At 39.3% G+C, this 22555-nt stretch overlaps 1 protein-coding gene across 4 annotated transcripts in view; it reads left to right on the plus strand.

Moving 5' to 3' along the window:
- The first annotated feature begins 14953 nt into the window (after positions 1–14953).
- usp53b (ubiquitin specific peptidase 53b) overlaps positions 14954–22555 on the plus strand; it is a 127972-nt gene continuing 120370 nt past the window's right edge. For all 4 annotated transcript variants that reach the window (XM_061983978.1, XM_061983981.1, XM_061983980.1 and 1 more), the window contains exon 1: positions 14954–15167. The gene's annotated coding sequence lies outside the window, so the exon portion shown is untranslated. The remainder of the gene's footprint in view (positions 15168–22555) is intronic.

Raw genomic sequence — 22555 nt, forward strand, 5'->3', positions numbered from 1 at the left:
TTCAATCTACGGCAGAGGTGCTCACACTTTTTCTGCAGGCGAGCTACTTTTCAATTGATCAAGTCGTGGGGATCTACCTCATTCATATATATAATTTATATTTACTTATTTATGAAATATATGTTTTTGTTAACAAGCTAAATGTGTTTAATGATAATGCAAGCATGTTTAACACATATAGTTAATATTGTGGATAAATTAAAGGTGTTTAATGATAATACAAGCATGTTTAATACATATAGTTAATATTGTTAACAAGTTAAAGGTGTTTAATGATAATACAAGCATGTTTAACACCTTTTGGTAATATTGTTAACAAGTTAAAGGTGTTTAATGATAATACAAGCATGTTTAACACATATAGTTAATATTGTTAATAAGTTAAAGGTGTTTAAAGATAATGCAAGCATGTTTAACACATAGTTAATATTGTTAACAAGTTAAAGGTGTTTAATGATAATGCAAGCATGTTTAACACATATAGTTAATATTGTTAATAAATTAAAGGTGTTTAATGATAATACAAGAATGTTTAATACATATGTTAATATTGTTAACAAGTTGAAGGTGTTTAAAGATAATACAAGCATGTTTAACACATATAGTTAATATTGTTAATAAGTTAAAGGTGTTTAAAGATAATACAAGCATGTTTAACACAGTTAATATTGTTAATAAGTTGAAGGTGTTTAAAGATAATACAAGCATGTTTAACACATATAGTTAATATTGTTAATAAGTTAAAGGTGCTTAAAGATAATACAAGCATGTTTAACACATATAGATTCCTTTCTTTCATGAAGACAAGAATATAAGTTGGTGTATTACCTGATTCTGATGACTTGCATTGATTGGAATCAGACAGTGGTGCGGATAACGTCCGCATTTTCGAATGGAGGGGAAAAAAAGTCTTCCTTTCTGTCCAATACCACATGAAAGTGGTTGGTTTTTGGCATCTTATTTGTCCAGCTTCCATACTCCTCTGTATACACTTTACAAGAAATACATTGGCGTGCACGCCAGCTTTCTGAGACTCTTATTTTGTTAGCGCAGGCAGGATGAAGCAGAGCTTTTATTGTGCAACTGTGTGGTCGGTCTTTGGAGTTTTGACGACAGGTACGGCGCCAGAGTCAGTTGACATAAAGTGTTTCTCGCCTTCCTGTCTAATTTTAATGAGCTGGCAGCAGCCAGCGTCATCTCAGAAGACCCTCGGGTGCCGTGAATGTCAATCAAGTGACGAAAGTGACGTCATAGTGAAGATTTATGATCACTCATTCTTAGGACTATTTTTTTAATGCCTGGCTGGCGATCGACTGACACACGCTCCGCGATCGACCAGTAGCTCGCGATCGACGTAATGAGCACCCCTGATCTACGGTATGTGGACCGGCTAGTACAGGGGTGTCAAAGTCATTTTAGATCGGGGGCCACATGGAGAAAAATCTACTCCGAAGTGAGCCGGACTGGTAAAAACTTAAAAATAAAGACAACTTTAGATTGTTTTGTTTGTTTAAAATTAGAACAAGCACATTCTGAAAATGCATAACTCATAATGTTGTTGGTTTTTTTTTTACACCTACATGTCGTGGTTAAGAGTATTCTATCTTTATTTGTCGTTTTTTTATACTTTCTGAATAAATTATGTGTTAATGTTCATCAGTCAACTCATTGGTGTTAATTATCTGTAAGGATAAAAAAAAAAATATTTCAACATCAAATTACAGGATGTTATTTATGTAGTTTGCTCATTTTCCTCGACTGGTGCACTAACATCATGTGGTTTATTTTTATTTTTTTTACATATGTAGCATCATCTACAAAGATACAAATAATTGCTATTGCGACATCTAGTGGACACATTTAGAGCAGCAGTTTCTTTCGTTCAAAACATTTCGGCTCATTTTTATGCTTAGCAAACACATCCCGCGGCCCGGATAAAACCTGTTCACGGACCTGATCCGGCCCGCGGGCCGTACGTTTGACACCCCTGGGCTACACTAAAGGGAATAAAAAGTGGAGTTATTTGAAATTATGATTATGATCATGGTTATAAATATGATCACAATTTGTTCAAATTTGCAGAAAATATACTCGCACTTGACCGTACACCTCTTCTGTAGGCGCACAAATATTTACGTAAATAGCCATCGATGTATTTAATTTTTGCATATTTTGCTATATACTGTAAATAACTACAACTATAAATGAGATTAATCATGATTGCTGTGAATTAATTTAGATTAATCATGATTAGGGATGCACAATAATATACCGATAATTTCCAGATGTTTACAACTGATAACAATAACCGATATTTATGTATACAGTATATATTTACTCAAGATTTTGTGAGAATAAATTAATTGAACAGTATACACCCTAACAAAAATATTGAAATTCATTGTAGGGATAAGGATATAGTCAACTGATAGTTCTTCATTTAATTATAATTTGAGTACAAATACACTTCCTACTGTAATTCTGACCCATGCAAACAATACAATTATTGCATAGCGCAAACATTTTTTGGAATTTATTGATATTTCAACTTTTTAATTATTTCATTGATAGACAACAAACAACTTAAACATTCTAAATATGATTTCGGAAAATGAAAATATCTGTCCAAAGCAACAAACATAAATGAGGCCAATAGAACTAAGCCAATAAGATTTTGCATTGTCATTAGCAACAACACGTAATACGCGGAATCTCTTCTTGATGAAAACAATTAAATTACATTCTTCCCTGGCAGTATAGTGCAAAACGTGTTTGCCCCATAGAAAGGCAGCATTCAATTGTAAAACATAAAGAAATCGGGGTTCAAGGAATAAATTGCATTTTTTCCACTAAGAAATCATAAAAGGTAAGTAATTAAAGTCTGTGCCATCAGATGAATCATGAAGTTACCGGTAAACATAAACCAATCCTCAGTTTGTCTCCAAGTTATTTCCCTCCTAAGATCTTTCCTTTCAGACAGTTGTCTCTTATCAAATGTTTTCTCATCAGTCCTGTAAGTTTACGTTTGCTGCGGTCACTGCTAATAACCCCAGGTCTCGGCAGAGCAGCACATGCAGCTTCGTACTGCTTCCATAAATCTTCATGATGGTGAATATTAAGGTGATTTTTTCCATTTTATTGTGTTATAATGTGTCTTTAACCATCCCCATTTATCATTCTTGCAGAACACCTTTTTCAAATTACGAGTGAAATGTCTTCTTCTGACATGCTAAAGAACGCCCACACTTTTCAGTATCATGACATCACAGATATAACATACTGTATGGGAGGGGAGGGGTTAAGGAGACAGGTGGAAACACAAGCCACAACAGAGAGTCCAACAGTCTTTTGTCAGTCTTTATCATTATCGGCTCAATTATCGGAATTAAGGGAGGAGAGACGTCATAATTGCTGTTATCGACACAAAAAGACTTGCACGTGGGCAAAAAACTGTGAACAATTAAACAAAAACACTAACTGTGGCATTAATAGAAAAAACTTACTTGGACATGGCATGAAGTGCGCAGAGGTAGACAGAGTGTGACAGGGGTATGAATGCGGGATGTCGCCAGAACGACGAACTGAAAACAATGAACTTAAATACTATAGACATGATTAGTGAAAGCAGGTGCGTGACTCAAAACGTGAAACAGGTGCGTGACGTAACAGGTGAAAACTAATGGTTGCTATGGTGACAAAACAACAAAAGTGCACAAAAAGTCCAAAAACAAAACCGAACATGACTAAAACAAAACATGATCACACAGACATGACAGAATGTAACATTTAGTAACACATTATATTAACTTATTGCATGCAATGTGATATATGTCGAGCCTTTATTATAATTTTGACGATCTTGGCTTACACTTTTTGAAACCTTACATTTTCTGAGATTTTCAATTCCAGGATTGCATAAACTGTAAACCATAATCATCCAATTATAACAAACAAAGGCTTGACATATCGCACTTTGCATGTAATGAGTTAATATCGTATGTTACTAAATGTTACATTCTTTCCGCATTATTTATGTTGTTAAATTATACAGCAGAATATTTATTTATTACACTTATTTTTTTTTCTTCTATGCTACATATGTGACCTCATTGTAGGCTTTGTATGGCCGTGTTACCTCTAAACGAAACAAAATTGAGACTAATCCGCCTTTTTTTTTCTCTTTCTTTCCAAATAAGAATCGATAAGAGAATTGTTAAGGAACCGAATTGTTAAGCAGACATGAAAGTGGAATCGGAACAGGAAAAATCTTATCAATACTCATGACATAGTAAGTGGAGTGATGCGGACACGTTTGTTATTGGATACAGTTTAATACACTGCTGCCTTGGAGACTTTGTATCTGTATTTAATATTGTTTAATATTTGTTTATATTTTACACTGCAATTTTGTTCAATTAGAAACACTTATTACTTATGTCTAGCTTGTGTGCTACTGTGTGCTTCGCTGTTCCGGACAGTTAATACACTATATTGCCAAAAGTATTTGGCCACCCATCCAAGTGATCAGAATCAGGTGTCCTAATCACTTGGCCCGGCCACAGGTGTATAAAATCAAGCACTTACACATGGAGACTGTTTCTACAAACATTTGTGAAAGAATGGTCCGCTTTCAGGAGCGTGGAACTGTCATAGGATGCCACCTGTGCAACAAATCCAGTCGTGAAATTTCCTCGCTCCTAAATATTCCAAAGTCAACTTATTATAAGAAAATGGAAGAGTTTGGGAACAACAGCAACTCAGTAGTAGGCCACGTAAACTGACAGAGAGGGGTCAGCGGATGCTGAAGCGCATAGTGCAAAGTGGTCGCCGACTTTCTGCACAGTCAGTAGCTACAGAGCTCCAAAGTTAATGTGACCTTCCAATTAGCCCACGTACAGTACGCAGAGAGCTTCATGGAATGGGTTTCCATGGCCGAACGGCTGCATCTAAGCCATACACTTCGCCACTGGACTCTAGAGCAGTGGAGACACGTTCTCTGGAGTGATGAATCACGCTTTTCCATCTGGCAATCTGATGGACGAGTCTGGGTTTGGAGGTTGCCAGGAGAACGCTACATTTCGGACTGCATTGAGCTGAGTGTGAAATTTAGTGGAGGAGGAATTATGGTGTGGGGTTGTTGTTCAGGAGTTGGGATTGGTCCCTTAGTTCCAGTGAAAGGAACTTTGAATGCTCCAGGATACCAAAACATTTTGGACAATTCCATGCTCCCAACCTTGTGGGAACAGTTTGGAGCGGGCCCCTTCCTCTTCCAACATAACTGTTCCCCAGTGCACAAAGCAAGGTCCATAAAGAAATGGATGACAGAGTCTGGTGTGGATGAACTTGACTGGCCTGCACAGAGTCCTGACCTGTACCCGATAGAACACCTTTGGGATGAATTAGAACGGAGACTGAGAGCCAGGCCTTCTCGACCAACATCAGTGTGTGACCTCACCAATGCGCTTTTGGAAGAATGGTCGAAAATTCCTATAAATACACTCCGCAACCTTGTGGACAGCCTTCCCAGAAGGGTTGAAGCTGTAATAGCTGCAAAAGGTGGACCGACATCATATTGAACTCTATGGGTTAGGAATAGGATGGCACTTCAAGTGCATATGTGAGTCAAGGCAGGTGACCAAATACTTTTGGCAATATAGTCTATGTATGTCTAGCTTGTGCTAATCCAATACTTGTTTATTTGTTTGTATCGGATCGATATCCGATATCAATATCACATCGGGACACCCCTAATTATTACTTTCAATTCTCACTAAATTTAAGTCTTTTCGCTCCTTTTTTTGTTATTTGTTCTGTTCAACTTTATATCAGCAATATGCTGCAAGCCAACAAAACTTGAGCTGCGGGCCGCAAATGGCCCCCGGGCCACACTTTGGACACCTCTGGGATAAGAATGAAAAACCATTAACTACAGAACTACACAAAAAGGATCCTATGGACAAGCATCGAGAGAGAGGATTATGGATCATACACAGGAAGTAGTTTGTTGTTCTGAGTGTGGCCGTTGCAGACATAAATGCAGACATAAATAGAAAGAATTTGCGTAAGTAATGATGGCGACGGTCTAATTTTGGTGACGCTGAAAAGGCCGTCGATTAGTGCACTGTGTGTGCGTCACGTGTCTCTTTAGAGCAGAGAGAAGACAGATGGAGGGACATTACAAACTTGGCTGCGGTCTGTCACAGGAGAGGACGTCCCCGACTTGTTCAGCGGCAATTAAACTAATAAGGGAAAATAAAAGCGCACATTCACGTGTCTGTGGGGACAAGATGATGACGACCACGATGATGAGAGAGAGGCTATAAACAGACACATGCTCCACTTTGTACACCGCTCCGTGGATCTGTAATCGTGGTTCTCAAACTTTGTTCATCAAGCACCACCTCGGAAAAAACATGGCTAAGTACTAACATAACGACCAACATTAAAATACAGTAGCATACAGTAGCTAAGTATTCATTAAAAACAAGGCAGATGTTTTATTTAGGAAGTACATTTAATATTTGTGGCCACTGTAACATTACACACAGTTTGAACAGTAACACTGTGTTTGAATATAGAAAAAATAAAATGCTGTACTTGGATGAAGTGATTCTTTGGCGTACTACTAGATAAAAATAATACTTTCTAATAGGGATGTCCGATAATATCGGACTGCAGATATTATCGGCCGATAAATGCTTTAAAATGTAATATCGGAAATTATCGGTATCGGTTTCATGATTATCGGTATCGGTTTCAAAAAGTAAAATGTATGACTTTTTAAAACGCCGCTGTGTACACGGACGTAGGGAGAAGTACAGAGCGCCAATAAACCTTAAAGGCACTTCCTTTGCGTGCCGGCCCAGTCACATAATATCTGCGGCTTTTCACACACACAAGTGAATGCAAGCATACTTGGTCAACAGCCATACAGGTCACACTGAGGGTGGCCGTATAAACAACTTTATCACTGTTACAAATATGCGCCACACTGTGAACCCACACCAAACAAGAACGACAAACACATTTCGGGAGAACATCCGCACCGTAACACAACATAAACACAACAGAACAAATACAAATACCCAGAACCCCTTGCAGCACTAACTCTTCCGGGACGCTACAATATACACCCCCCCCCCCCCCACCACCACCACCACCATCGCAACCCCGCCCACCTCAACCTCCTCATAGTCTCTCTCAGAGAGAGCATGTCCCAAATTCCAAGCTGCTGTTTTGAGGCATGTTAAAAAAAATAATGCACTTTGTGACTTCAATAATAAATATGGCAGTGCCATGTTGGCATTTTTTTCCATAACTTGAGTTGATTTATTTTGGAAAACCTTGTTACATTGTTTAATGCATCCAGCGGGGCATCACAACAAAATTAGGCATAATAATGTGTAAATTCCACGACTGTACAGGTATATATCGGTATCTGTTGATATCGGTATCGGTAATTAAGAGTTGGACAATATCGGAATATCGGATATCGGCAAAAAAGCCATTATCGGACATCTCTACTTTCTAATATTTAAGTATTAGAAAGTTTAATGCAGTGCATGTACACACAGTTATGTACAGCATCTACGAGAGGTCCACTGATACTGTGCCTAAACAAAACATGGCTGCTGAAGAAAAAAAGCCTTCTACCTTTTGACAATTATTTGTGTCCTTTTTGCCGCAATTTGAAAGAAGGGATCAGAAAGTAAAAGCGTAGGAGAAGAGAATTAAGCAAAATCCCATTTGCTTCAAAGCCCTATCAGGGGTTTTCACCACTTGATTTGACATAATACACCTACTCAGTGGCCTAGTGGTTAGAGTGTCTGCCCTGAGATCGGTAGGTTGTGAGTTCAAACCCCGGCCGAGTCATACCAAAGACTATAAAAATGGGACCCATTACCTCCCTGCTTGGCACTCAGTATCAAGGGTTGGAATTGGGGGTTAAATCACCAAAAATGATTCCCGGGCGCAGCCAGCGCTGCTGCTCACTGCTCCCCTCACCTCCCAGGGGGTGATCAAGGGTGATGGGTCAAATGCAGAGAATAATTTCGCCACACCTAGTGTGTGTGTGACAATCATTGGTACTTTAACTTTAACTTTAATAATCAGCAATGACATTAAGGCCATGTCTACACTAAGTCGTTCAACCCCTTAAACGAATAATTATTTAGTCTAAGCCCCGTTTCAGCCACACTAAACCAGCGTGCAAGGTCCCCCTCCTTGGACAAATTTTTACACGAATAAGTCAGCCGTGTAATTCTTGGAAATCCGGCACTTAGCTTTGTACGGACTCATTGATCGTTTACAACTGTGGTTCTCAACCTTTTTTCAGTGATGTACCCCCTGTGAAATTTTTTTTAATTCAAGTACCCCCTAATCAGAGCAAAGCATTTTTGGTTGAAAAAAAGAGATGAAGAAGTAAAATACAGTACTATGTCATCAGTTTCTGATTTATTAAAATGTATAACAGTGCAAAATATTGCTCATTTGTAGTGGTCTTTCTTGAACTATTTGGAAAAAAAGATAGGTTTTTATTTATATTTATAAAGGATTTTTGAATTGTTGCTATTTTTAGAATATTCAAAAAAAAATCTCACGTACCCCTTGGCATACCTTCAAGTACCCCCAGGGGTACGCGTACCCCCATTTGAGAACCACTGGTTTACAAAGTCAGTTCGGAGAGGAAGTGACGCCAGAAAGAACGCGCCACAGCCAGAAAGTGGTTTCGTAACTCAGAGGTAAACACTGCAAATATGAAGGCGAGTCATCCAGACATGCCCGTGTTTCTCCTTCTTCTACATGTACAGACGCTTGTGGAAATCCCACATAAATACCTTAAGAGAAAGCGATTGCAGATATTTCGGATACAACACTTCTCAGACGGCAAGAGAACTTTCCAATGTCCGGCCGGGTCAGCTGTGTTTCTACTTAGCAAAAAACGTCTTCCATTTGTCGAAGGAGAGTCAACGAGAATGCGAGTTTCCGTGGATGTGATAAAAAAAAAGGTAGTGCATGCTTTGTATTACCTGGCCGTCGAAGAAAACGGCGAATGCTTTTGGACTGGCAAAGCAGACTGTATCAGTTATTGTCTGCCATGTATGTTGCAGACTCAACGTCTAGGTCCAGAGTATATAAAGTCACCAAAAACGAATGGACAATGAAGGTGAGGGCAAAAGAGTGACCAGATATCTAGATCCCTAGATTGATTGATGTAAAATGTTCTTTATCACATTGTTTACGTGTCTAATAAAGATTTGATTAATTTATGATGACTCAGGTGTGATTCACTACAATAGCGCCCCACAGCACACTGGATTCCAGTTAATTGAAATACCACATCAGTGGATATTGTTCAGATAAGTTACATTTAAGAACTTGCATACAAAGCAACACTGGAGAGGACTATGACGTGTGCATTTTCCGCTCTTGCATACTATTATTATAGAGGTTTATTTGAAATAGGGACAGATACAAAAACATAGACATCTGAGACAGTTATCCAATGTATGCATCATAGTGTTTGTAGCCAAAGCTAATTTACAACACTTGTCCCCAACAAGCCGGCGGACGGAGGGGGGCGGGAGTCTTAAACGGTGGCATTGTTGTATGTGGACACGGATAAGGTTAGGTGTGATTTACCTTTGCAAACAGGGCCTGAATGAGGCGACTAATTGTCCCACCGCACATTTGGAGGTACACTACAGTTGTATCACAGCTCTGGGACTACGACTGTGTGGACGGTGCATGCGGATGTAGCGAGGCAAGGGTGTGGGGTTTCACACTTGTCACGAACATCACCCGCACTGTTGTATCAAATGTTACTCACTAATGTTTTCACGCATCTAATCACTATATGTATATATGTATATATATATATATATATATATATATATATATATATATATATATATATATATATATATATATATATATATATATATGTCTTAATAAGGTTATCCAAAAAATAGTGCTCGATACCGTAGTAGAGCGCAATATATGTATGTGTGGGAAAAAAAAAATCACAAGACTATTTCATCTCTACAGGCCTGTTTCATGAGGGGGAGTACCCTCAATCATCAGGAGATTTTAATGTGAGCATTCGCATACCATGGTTTATATAGGGCACAGAGTGGGTGGGTACAAGCTGGCGTAGGGGCGTGGTGATTGGCTCATGTGTTACCTAGGAGGTGTTTCCGTCTATGGCGGCATGCTGTTACAATTTCGCTGCGCTTGTTGAGGGATGACAGGTCTGGACGGTAAATAATAAACAGTTTCTCTTTCAAGCATAGGTTGCATCTTTTATTACCACTATTGTAAGGTGTGCTGGATGCAAGAATTTGCCATGTTATTGAATATTCAACATTATTGTCTTTGAGGTCCCAAATGTGTTTGCTGAGTTCTGTGGTATTTCGCAGGTTTTTGTTCCTGAAAGAAGCCTTGTGATTGTTCCATCTGGTTTTGAATTCTCCCTCGGTTAATCCTACATATGTGTCGGATGTGTTAATGTCCTTGCGTATTACCTTAGATTGACGTTTGTAAGCACCCCTCGTTGAGAGGGCAATCAGGTTTCTTTCGACAGTTACAGCCTTTGTTGGTTTTGTAGTCGCTCTGTCTGGGGGCCGACGGCTCATTTGCAATTGTTTTGTTGTGGTTTGAGATGATTTGTCGTATATTGTTCATGCAGCTGTAGCTCAATTTAATGTTGTTCTTGTTGAATACTTTTCTTAGGGTGTTGTCTTTGGGAAAGTGTTTGTCAATCAGATTGAGGAATTTGTGTCCAATGTTAGTTGAGACGTTTTTGCTGTATGGGGGGTTGTACCAGATGATGTCGTTTCGTTTTCTGTTCTTTTTTGGCTGGTTTCCTGGCGTGGGTTCATAGGTGAGGGTGAAATTGTATCCGCTTTCATCAAGGGCTTTTTGGTACGGGGGGTTGCTTGGTCAAATTCAGCTTTGCTAGATGACAGCATCGATAGCCTTTTATTGATTCCGGTAGGTATTCTTTTCGTGGTGGTGGGTGGGTGGTTGCTGTCATGGTGCACGTATTGGAGTGTTGTGTTGGGTTTCGTGAATGGTTGGTAGCTGTTATTTCTCAGGTTGAAAGTGACGTCAAGGAAGTTGACGGTTTGCTTGTCGGCTTCAATCGTGATCCGTAGGCCGTTCTCTTTGAAAATTTGGCATATGCGCTTCTTGGTATTCTCGCTGCTCCTTGGCGAGGCGCGACACACTGCCAGTCCGTCATCACGGTAAATACCAAGGTTCAGATTGAGGCTAGCGAGCTGGGAGAGGAGGAAACTCCCAACGAGTTCACACGTTTCTGCTCCGTCAAAACTTCCCATAGTGACGTCAAATGTTGCATTGTTCTTTTTTTGCCATGGTGTACTGTTGTGGACAATAATGTTGAATATTCAATAACATGGCAAATTCTTGCATCCAGCACACCTTACAATAGTGGTAATAAAAGATGCAACCTATGCTTGAAAGAGAAACTGTTTATTATTTACCGTCCAGACCTGTCATCCCTCAACAAGCGCAGCGAAATTGTAACAGCATGCCGCCATAGACGGAAACACCTCCTAGGTAACACATGAGCCAATCACCACGCCCCTACGCCAGCCTGTACCCACCCACTCTGTGCCCTATATAAACCATGGTATGCGAATGCTCCCATTAAAATCTCCTGATGATTGAGGGTACCCCCCCTCATGAAACAGGCCTGTAGAGATGAAATAGTCTTGTGATTTTTTTCCCCACACATACATATATATATATATATATATATATATATATATATATATATATATATATATATATATATATATATATATAGGTGAAATAAAGAGGAAATGGGTGAAATGTAACGGGAAAAAGTTGCAATGTTGACTCTAATAAAACAAAGCTGCAATGCAAGGTGTTTTTTTCTTTAAAACTCTCATTGCTCAAAAAATCCCCTTTGAAATATTTTTTGGGGAAATATTCCATATTTTGTGTGTTTGCCATGTAAAAAATGGGACCCTTTTGGATCCTCAATAATTTTAGTAGGATTAAAAAAACAACAAGACATTAATTGCTGAAAAAATATTAATGAATCAATCGGGTTATACATTATTGACCTATTAAAGGCTCCAATTACTTCACATCAACTATTCCACAGTTTTTTTGGGGGGGAAAATATTGCACATTTGGCATTTTTAAATGTTTTTTACTTTAAATTGACAGTTAGACCTGAAGTTGATCTAGAGATTTAGGCATTGAATAATAATAACAAAATAAATAAAATTAAAGTTAAAGTACCAAAGATTGTCACACACACTAGTTGTGGTGAAATTTGTCCTCTGCATTTGACCCATCCCCTTGTACACCCCTTGGGAGGTGAGGGGAGCAGTGGGCAGCAGCAGTGCTGCGCCCGGGAATCATTTTTTGGTGATTTAATATAAATATGACTTACTTTTTGAAAATGTTATGACTGAGACCGTTCCAGGGTTTTTAAAAAAAAACTTTGTATTGCTCAAAAAATAACAATACATTCAAATCAATGGTGTTATGAATTATTGACCTATTTAAAGGCCTACTGAAATGAAATTGTTTTTATTTAAACGGGGATAGCAGATCCATTCTATGTGTCATACTTGATCATTTCGCGATATTGCCATATTTTTGCTGAAAGGATTTAGTATAGAACAACGACGATAAAGTTCGCAACTTTTGGTCGCTGATAAAAAAAAGCCTTGCCTGTACCGGAAGTATCGTGACGTCACAAGTTGAAAGTCTCCTCACATTTCCCCATTGTTTACACCAGCAGCGAGAGCGATTGGGACCGAGAAAGCGACGGTCACCCCATTAATTTGAGCCAGGATGAAAGATTCGTGGATGAAAAACGTGAGAGTGAAGGACTAGAGTGCAGTGCAGGACGCAACTTTTTTCTCTCTGACCGTAACTTAGGTACAAGGGCTCATTGGATTCCACACTCTCTCCTTTTTCTATTGTGGATCACGGATTTGTATTTTAAACCACCTCGGATACTATATCCTCTTGAAAATGAGAGTCGAGAACGCGAAATTGACATTCACAGTGACTTTTATCTCCACGACAATACATCGGTGAAGCACTTTAGCTACGGAGCTAACGTGATAGCATCGGGCTTAACTGCAGATAGAAACAAAAGAAATAAACCCCTGACTGGAAGGATAGACAGAAAATCAACAATACTATTAAACCATGGACCTGTAACTACACGGTTAATGCTTTCCAGCCTGGCAAAGCTTAACAATGCTGTTGCTAACGACGCCATTGAATCTAACTTAGCTATGGACCTCGACAGAGCTATGATAAAAACATTAGCTCTCCACCTACGCCAATCCTCATCTGCTCATCAACACCGAAGCTCACCTGCATTTCAGCGATCGACGGAGCGACGAAGGACTTCACCCGATCATCGATGCGGTCGGCGGCTAGCGTCGGATAGCGCGTCTGCTATCCAAGTCAAAGTCCTCCTAGTTGTGTTGCTGTAGCCAGACGCTAATACATCGATCGCATCTACAGCTTTCTTCTTTGCAGTCTTCATTGTTCATTAAAGGGGAACATTATCACCAGACCTATGTAAGCGTCAATATATACCTTGATGTTGCAGAAAAAAGACCGTATATTTATTGCGTGATGGGTAAAATTTTGAAAAAAACTTCGAAAAATAAAATAAGCCACTGGGAACTGATCTTTAATGGTTTTAACCCTTCTGAAATTGTGATAATGTTCCCCTTTAAACAAATTGCAAAAGATTCACCAACACAGATGTCCAGAATACTGTGGAATTTTGCGATGAAAACTGAGCTTTTTGTATTGGATACAATGGCGTCCCAATACTTCCGTTTCAACCATCGACGTCACGCTCATATGTCATCATACCTAGACGTTTTCAACCGGAAGTTTCGCAGGAAATTTTAAATTGCACTTTATAAGTAAACCTGGCCGTATTGGCATGTGTTGCAATGTTAAGATTTCATCATTGATACATAAACTATCAGACTGCGTGGTCTGTAGTAGTGGGTTTCAGTAGGCCTTTAAGGTAAACGTGAATTGATTTACGTGGACCCCGACTTAAACATGTTGAAAATCTTATTGGGGTGTTACCATTTAGTGGTCAATTGTACGGAATATGTACTGTACTGTGCAATCTACTAATAAAAGTTTCAATCAATCAATCAATCAATCAATCAATCAATCAAAAACGGGTTTTCTTTGACCAAAAGGGCATAAAACATGGAGTGTGGGGTGGGGGTCCCCTCCAAGGTTTCTCATTGTCATCCCATTGGGTTGATTTTTGTCTTGCACCAATGTGGGACGTCGTTGTGGCTTGTGCAGCCCTTTGAGACACTCATGATTTAGGGCTATATATGTAAACTTTGATTGATTGATTGATTAATTGATTGATTAGGTTTGAAAATGAAAAATATCAAAATGGCCCTGCATGCTTTCCTTTTTTAGTGAGCGGCCATCAGGGGAAAAAGTTTGGACACCCCTGACCTGAACATAACAGCTGGTTACCTGACATTTGAGCCTTTTCAAAGCACAGTACAGTCCCCACGTTGCTGCATGCTTATGAAACGGATGTAGTCACGTGATGTCTGTTCTCATCATCATCATGACAAGTTGCAAGTCTGACCTTCCTCCTCCTCCTCCTCCTCCTCCTCCAGCCAGCACACACACTTTGCCATGCAGGGGATTGCAAGGAGTGCAAACACAGCTGCAGTGCACTCGAAGCGACACTAGGGGCGGAGTTTGACCTCGCAAGTCTCCAAACATCACTAATCCGCGTCGGACGTTCTGGCCACAACAAACCATCACTTGCATGGCCTCGTTTATCACTCACACACACACACAAGCGCACGCCAACAGGGAAGGGGACGGCGGTGGGGGGTGAATCTGAAGCCAAATGAAAGTGTCCCGGGCAGCTCTGTGGCAGCGAGCAGACGGCTGAGGCTGCAGCCTGCGTGTCGGAGGGATTGCCAATGGTGCACTATGACAGATAGCGCTGCACGTTTCTGCAGTATCGGCGCTCCTTGCCCGCCTTGGATTCGCACGAACCGGCGCAAAAACTGAAAAAATAAACCCCAAAACAAAACACTGGATTCTTGCGACCACCGTCTCGGACTTCCTGCATTTTTTTAAAGGTGAGTCTGCATGGGTGTTGTTGTTTTTTTGAGCAGTGCACATTGTTGGCCATGCTTCCCGAGCGCCCTTGCAAAACATCAGCTTGTTTTTTTTTTAAATGCACATGTTATCGACGTGCATGGGGTTTAAATGCACATTGATCATTGGGAAAGCTGCACGGTGCAAAGTGTTATGTCACACTTGTATAGCAGCCCCCACTCCCTCCCAAGCCCCCCTAAATGGACATCACATAGTGTCACACAGTGCATGGTGCAAAAACGTGGGGGGCACCAGGGGCACTTTACTTAAGGATTTACATAACAACATCAGTGCTCATTAATTAAATATATCTGTCAGTATTATTTTGTATCTAAATACATGATGTTAAAATGTAGAACGTGACTTGCCTATTTTTGTTTTATTTTCCCTGCTTAGGTTGAGCTAATAACACCGAAGAAGCCATAACTCAATGTGTCATTTGGAATAAAATGGCTCTTATTATTGATAGGAGCTCCCCTTCCTCTCCCTATCAAAGTGATAATTCATTATGGCCATTAAAGATTAATGATCCAGTGCGAAGCTGCAGAAATTCGAAATGTTCACTAGAGCAGACGCAATGACTGACTTGTCTGCTTGATGAATGATGCATTTGAAAGTTTACACTTGATGACGGTGATGTTGTTTACACACCTGAGGGTTACTTCAGTGGGTACACCTGTACACTCCAATCATGGCACAGGAGCCTAAAATTATGCTTTTAATAAAGTTTTCATCTGTTTTGGTCCACAATTTATAGACGTATTAATTCAACATAGGGATGTAACCATCAGTGACGTGCGGTGAGGTTCATGGCTGGTGAGGCACTGACTTCATCACAGTCAGATTTACAAACATATGAACCCTAAAGAGTATCTTATTCACCATTTAATTGTCAGCAGTTAACGGGTTATGTTTAAAAGCTGATACCAGCATTCTTCCCTGCTTGGCACTCAGCATCAAGGATTGGAATTGGGGGTTAAATTACCAAAAATGATTCCCGGGCGCGGTGCCGCTGCTGCCCACTGCTCCCCTCACCTCCCAGGGGGTGATCAAGGGGATGGGTCAAATGCAGAGGACAAATTTCACCACACCTAGTGTGTGTGACAATCATTGGTACTTTAACTTAACTTTAACTTTACACATACAAACTGTAGCACACAAAAAAGCACATGTAATTAAAAAAACGTTAATATGGTCTTACCTTTACTTATAAATGAAGTCCATGCGCCGCTCCTTCTGAACAAAAGCATCGATAAATTGTTGTAAGAAGTCTTCCTTATCTTTCTTCAGTTTTAAAAGTCTCTCTGTCTCGATGGAGATCTTCCTTTAATTATTACCTCCTGCTTTGATTGAAAGTCCAGTTTAGAAAACTGTTTTATTTTAGATATGTAATCCTCCATGTTAAAAGTCCAGGCGAGAGGAAAAAATAAACGATCGCTGCTAACTGTTGCTGCTTGTTGTCACTTATTCTGAAGCCGAGTAGTCGCAAGAATGATCGCTGTGATCACTAGCGCCCTCTACCGGCATGAGGCGGGATTACTGCGAGCCTCACCCAGTGCGTCTTCGCAGCCGTTTTATATGTGCTCAGCACAAGAAATACGTTACACACATACAGTTGTTGACAAAATACACTGTACATTATATACCTCAGCTAACTAAACTATGGAAATGTATAGTATAATTCATATAGAAATATGGTCTCACTGCACAGCAGGCCAGCAGTAAGCCAAGTCATTGCGCAATCCATGGTGAGGCTCAACTGGCTGCTGACTCACCGCAAGTCTCAGTATTTGAACGGCAAATGTGAAAATTCAGCGATTTTGAATAAAAATAATCTAAAACTGGTGAAGTTAAATGGAAAATAACTTTATAGTATAATCACTGGATACATATAACAATTTAGTTAATTTTTTTTGTTTTTACATTTTTTTCTTTCCATGTTGGCACGTGAGGCGGGGACTGCACGTCACTAACCATATGACAATGTGACATTATTGCGGTTATAATTATTACTGCAGTATGTGCTCAAAAAGTACACAAACTGAAATCCTTTGATCAAGTTAATTGTTTTTTAATAAGTAAAATAAATAGACACACTGTTAAAAAAAAGCCACTGTTTTGCATGTTTTATTGTTTCTTATGCTTTACTGATAGTGTTTTATTCTTAGTATTGTATCTATCCATCCATCCATTTTCTACCGCTTATTCCTATCTCAGCTACAATCGGGCGGAAGGCGGGGTACACCCTGGACAAGTCGCCACCTCATCGCAGGGCCAACACAGATAGACAGACAACATTCACACTCACATTCACACACTAAGGACCATTTTTAGTGTTGCCAATCAACTTATCTTTAACATCCATCCATCCATCCATTTTCTACCGCTTATTCCCTTTGGGGTCGCGGGGGGCGCTGGAGCCTATCTCAGCAAATAAAATCTATTATTATTTATCATTTCTGCCAGGCGCTGTGGCGTCCTACCCTGTTCAGTGGAGCTTGAACACACCGTAAAAATAGTATAGAATTTAGAACAGTGGCGTCAAATGTACGGCCCGCGAACAGGTTTTATCCGGCCCGCGGGATGAGTTTGCTAAGTATGAAAATGAGCCAAAATTTTTGAATGAACGAAACTCCTGTTCTAAATGTGTTCACTAAATGTCACAATAGCAATTATTTGTATCTTTGTAGATTATGCTACGTATGTAAAAAAAAAAATATATCACATGTTAGTGCACCAGTCGAGGAAAATGAGCAAACTACATAAATAACATCCTGTAATTTGATTTTGATCTATTTTTTAATCTTGATAGATTGAAAATTAACACCAATGAGTTGACTGATGAACATTATCACATGATTTATTCAGAAAGTATAAATAACGACAAATAAAGATAGAGTACTATTAACCGCAACATGTAAGTGTAAAAAAAACCCAACAACATTATGATTTATACATTTTCAGAATGTCCTTGTTATATTTTTAAACAAAGAAAACAATCTGAAGTTGTCTTTGTTTTTAAGTTGTCATTCTGTGATTTTACCAGTCCGGCCCACTTGGGAGTAGATCTTTCTCCATGTGGCCCCTTATCTAAACTGAGTTAGACACCCCTGATTTAGAATAATGCACCTGGGGATAGGTTGATTGGTAACACTAAATTGGCCTTAGTGTGTGAATGTGAGTGTGAATGTTGTCTATCTGCGTTGGCCCTGTGATGAGGTGGCGACTTGTCGAGGATGTACACCGCCTTCCGCCCAAATGCAGCTGAGATAGGCTCCAGCACCCCCCGCGACCCCGAACGGGACACGGGGTAGAAAATGGATGGATGTGTTTAGAATAATCAATCTTTTGTAAGAGAGCACAGCTTCTATGTTCAATGTACACAATTGAATAACTTAGTTGCTCAGACAGCAATGTGTTTATATAAGTTTATGTTGGGGTATGTCATTTATTAATGGGGAATAGTGTTAATATCTCTTGTTTTCATGTTAGCACTTAAGCTAGCAAGCTGGCGCCAGTCGGTCTGTGAGTTTATGAAAGTGCAGTTATCAATTAAAGTTTTTGATCATTTTAATTTAAAACGGTACTACTAACTATCAGGGGTTTTATCAGGGTTAACACAGTTATTGTTAATACCGTTTATCGTTACATCCCTAATCCAACAATATGAATGATATAGTTTTTTTTCAGTGTTGTAAGCATCATATTGAAAGGCCATTTGGATTTACCGGGGTCCCTCAATTTACGAGTAATTTGAGAAACGGGCTGACTCTCAGCTTTTTGTTATGTTTTGAGTTACAAGCATACCGTATTTCCTTGAATTGGCGCCGGGGCGGTAATTAATTTAAAACTTCTTCTCACTCCGGCGCTTACCAAAGGCATGCGGTAAAGGCAAGCATGCGCTAATTATTTTAAAACCTCTTCTCACTCCGGCACTTACCAAAGGCATGCGGTAAATTTAGGCTTGCGCTTATACATTTGAGTGTGATGTAAGGATACATCACGATAAGCACATTTAATAAAACATTTTTTATTATGGTCTTACCTTTACTTATAAATGAAGTCCATGCGCAGCTCCTTCTGACAAAAAGCACCGATAACTTGTTTAAAGAAGTCTTCCTTATCTTTCTTCAGTTTTAAAAGTCTCTCTGTCTCGATGGAGATATTCCTTTAAGTATTACCTCCTGCTTCGATTGAAAGTCCAGTTTAGAAAACTGTTTTATTTTAGATATGTAATCCTCCATGTTAAAAGTCCAGGCGAGAGGAAAAAATAAACGATCGCTGCTAACTGTTGCTGCTTGTTGTCACTTATTCTGCAGCCGAGTAGTCGCAAGAAGGATCACTAGCGCCCTCTACCACCAGGAGGGGAGAGTCATTTAATGACTCATATTTGACAGACGCAGCTACGGTATATTAATAAAACATAGCTGCTTACTGTTCTTTTTAGCATATTCAATAGCTTGGACCTTAAATCCTACTGAATAGCTCTTAATCTTCTTCCCTTTATGCGATTTCAAATTATTGAAATTAGCCTTCTCCATTTTGAAAATGATGAGTCACTCGTGACGTGACGAGTTTGACCAGGCGGAAATTCTAGGCATATGCTAATTATTTTGCGAAACGAGTTTGACCCGGTGGAAATTCTAGACATGCGCTAATAAAAATAATATTTTGCGAAACGAGTTTGACCCGGCGTTAATCCTGAGCCGGCGGTAATGCCAAGCATGCGCTAATTATTTTGCGAAACCAGTTTGACCCGGCAGTAATTCTAGGCAGGTGCATACTATATACCCGGCGGCAATTCAAGGAAATACGGTAACTTGATTTATGAACATTTTCACCGTCCGTATCAGTAATATTTGTAATATGGTTTTGCCATTTGAGCAATAAAGAGTATATATAATATACTGGTCCTCAAACTTTATTCCACCAAAAATTCAGTTGGACATTTAAAAAATTCCGCCCCGAATATCTTTCCGTAGATTCTCCCTCACTAAAGTAACGCTTATGCACTCTGACCATGTTATTAAATCAGTCATATTGGAAAAAGAGATGTGTTTTTTATCATTCCCAATCCTTATGTAAGACAAGAACATAAACGGTTAGCTTTTTTATGCATTTGAAATCGTAAATAAATAGCCTAGCAATTGAGTCAACAAATCAAGGGTCCTCTGTTGAGCTCATACTCTCTCTAAAAACATCCAGAAACAGCCAACAATACCCCATTTACATGTTGTGACCTGAAAATTAACCAAATATGAGCGATATTATTATTTTAAGCGACAACGCAGACAGCCCTTTTTTTGCATTGATAGCAGTGAGCTAATGCTAGCTTACACTGCTATTGTTGACACACTGAGCTGGCGGCTGCTTCTGCTTCGTCTCAAACTTGCTAAAAGTACATTTTAGATTAGTATTCATGCATCTCTCACCTGGTAGTAGAGAGATGTGGCCATGGACTGAAAGACTGGTCTACTTTCACATCTCCCGAGATGATGAAAAAGACACTAGTTGCTACAACTTTATTCAACACTTATTGTGGATTGTGATTAATTCTTCATCTAAACGGGATTACGTAAGCATCCTGTCGGTCGACATCCCAGCGAGAGTGGAAATTGTACATTAAGTGTTTGCTTTATCATGGTTTATTATAGTTAGTTTGTATGTTTAGCACCTAGCAATGCTGTTGATCCTCTGGTGTTACAATAAAGCTGCATCCGTTAAGCACACAACTTTTAAAACTTTTTACTCATCCTCTGTTCAAGCTCAAAAGTATAAGGTTCTGGATCATAATTTTTTCCAAAGTAATCCTTGTTGACTCTCACAAAGTTTGCTTGATTAGCATTGTTGTTGATGGGTAAGGGATCTGTGGTTCCTCAGTCTACATCACGGATCACATGACTGGCTGGTTCATTAACTCTCAAAATGGCTCGGGAATCTCTGTGACATTGATACTATTTTTATCTATTTTTGGGCAAACTTTGGAAGTGTTTTGGTGTCATAAATCAGATATATATGGTAACAGCTTCAACATAGAGGCAACTTGTTTTCTCATTATACTGGTAATTGAATATGTTTTTACAATTATTTAAATTTTGACTACCACATAGAGATATGTTTTAATTGCTGATGCAGGTTTATTGATTTTTTAAATGCGCCGGGAAAAAAATGGTTTTGTGAGATCCTGAGATAGTTTTGTGAGATGCTTAGATAGTTTTGTGAGGTCCTGAGATAGTTTTGCGATATCCTGAAATAGTTTTTTGAGATCCTTGGAGCATGAATAAGATGATGGCTATGGGTTTGTTCATTCTTCTTGTCCCACAAACAAAATCAAACTACGGAGTGACAATAAAGACCGTCACCAAAGAAGTCTGCCTTTATGTGATGTGTCTGTAAAGGTATGCAACTGAAACTCAGCTCTGATGATTCAGATCCGGATTAGACTTTATGTGTTCCAAGCCCATTCAATTTCATCAAAGTAGGGGTGTAACGATTGATCGATATATTGATAGATTGCTTTATATTCCTACATTTCAAGTATACCAATCTGTGCTCGGCAAGTTTGCCTTGCGGACAGTCGGTATCGATCCAGGATCGTTTTAAAAGGGAATCGATCGATTGTATCAATACTAGCAAAAAATACCATTGGATTTAGGAATGGCAGACTTTATATGAAGTTTGGCACTTTTAATGATAAGGACGTTAAATGTTAAATATTTTGACCATCTGTGGCGTCATCAAAACAAAAATGGGGTATACCTACGTTAGTCGAGAAAGGTCATAATAAACGCAAACGCCACAAGACAATATCATATATTACAACACAAAAACTTTCAGCTACAGCCCGATTGCAAAAGCCACAATAAAGACAGGCAACACAACAGAATGGTATGAAGCCGCTACACAACTTTAAGTCAAAAAAGACGCAACCGACACAACGGAATTGACAGCGGAGCAAGTTACGGCGACGCATCGACTTCTGGAACACAAGGAGAAGTCATTTGATGAGAAACAAATAAATAGAAGAGATGGATCAAGGAGGTTATGGAAATTAGGAAGCGAGTGGCTAACACCATCAACAGGAATGAGGGGGCATACATGCTTCCGCACACCTGGGACACTGTCTGTCAGGGCGGTGAACATATACTGTGTGGCCGGGTCGGGGAACTTTATTTAGCAGGTAAATCTACTGTTAAAATATTGGTTACTGTACTTTTATTGCAAATTGCTTGAATGTTGTTAATGTGAGCTGAAAAGGATTCATTTTGTTAATTCAACCTAAAGTGTTGGTTGCACTTTACTCAGTTAAGAAGTGAATGCATTGGCCATTAATTGTTGTTTACGTGCTTGTTTATCCATAATTCATTTA

This window comes from Nerophis lumbriciformis, linkage group LG25 (genome assembly GCF_033978685.3).
Source record: "Nerophis lumbriciformis linkage group LG25, RoL_Nlum_v2.1, whole genome shotgun sequence".
Classification (NCBI taxonomy): Eukaryota; Metazoa; Chordata; class Actinopteri; order Syngnathiformes; family Syngnathidae; genus Nerophis; species Nerophis lumbriciformis.